The sequence below is a fragment of the Cynara cardunculus genome, assembly GCF_001531365.2.
Source record: "Cynara cardunculus var. scolymus isolate 2C chromosome LG 12, CcrdV1, whole genome shotgun sequence".
NCBI lineage: Eukaryota > Viridiplantae > Streptophyta > Magnoliopsida > Asterales > Asteraceae > Cynara > Cynara cardunculus.
In genome coordinates, this window is record NC_037539.1 from 12,079,626 (window position 1) to 12,080,599 (window position 974).

Below are 974 nucleotides of genomic sequence, written 5' to 3' on the forward strand. Positions count from 1 at the left end.
GTTTCCAGCAAACTTAGGTCTATGGAAATCAGCCACTGTTGCATCCCTTTTCCTCTTCTTCCCAGCCTTCTCTTATGGTTGTCAATTTATATATTGTTCTAGAATTTCTGCAGCATCAACTGCCGCTTGAAATGTAGCCGGGTTTCTAGAAATTACGTACTTTCTGAGATTGGACTCCAAACCCCAAATATATTTTCTAAATTTGCTACCTTCAGTAGCAACATAGGCCTCGGCAAATCGAGATTGTTCCATGAATATTTCAGTGTACTGACGAACCGTCATGCTTCTTTGCTCTTGATAGGCTTATATTTAAACATGTTTTTATAATGAATCTAGTACATATTGTAATGTTTATATAGCTTATAAAACTCCTTTAATTTAGTTATTGATTGGTCTTTGATAGGTGCAAAAATGATGGATTTTAATACAAACAGAGCATATATTTCGAAACTGTTACAAGGTCGGGCATAGTTTTCTGAAGGAATATGAGGTTGAGCATATTTATTAAATGGGTTCTGGACAGAGCATACGAATTCAAATGGCGTGAAAAGGAAGCATATTTTCTCAAATGTTTTTAAAAAAAAAGCCCAACAGCAGCAGTCCAGCAACAACAGCCCAACATAGGATGTTTTCTAGTTCGTGAGGAGGAGACGACTTCGGTTCGTGGGCAATCGAATGGGAGAAGTCGTGGGATTGATTGGAGGGGAGAAGAACGTGATCGAAGACAAGAGGGGGCTGGTTCATTATAAGAGGCGAGAAGGAGACAATAGTGGGCGGTTGGATTGAAAAAGAGAGAGGCGAGAGCGAAGAGCAACGGTAGCTGCGATCGATTGGAGAAGACGGGAGGAAGACAACAATGGTTCGTGGTTTTGGATTGGAGAAACATTGAAGGGGATTCATCAATTTCAAATTAGGTTAATATCTCTTCTCAATTTCTTAGTTTGTGTTTTCAATTAGCCATGTGTGGCTAATTT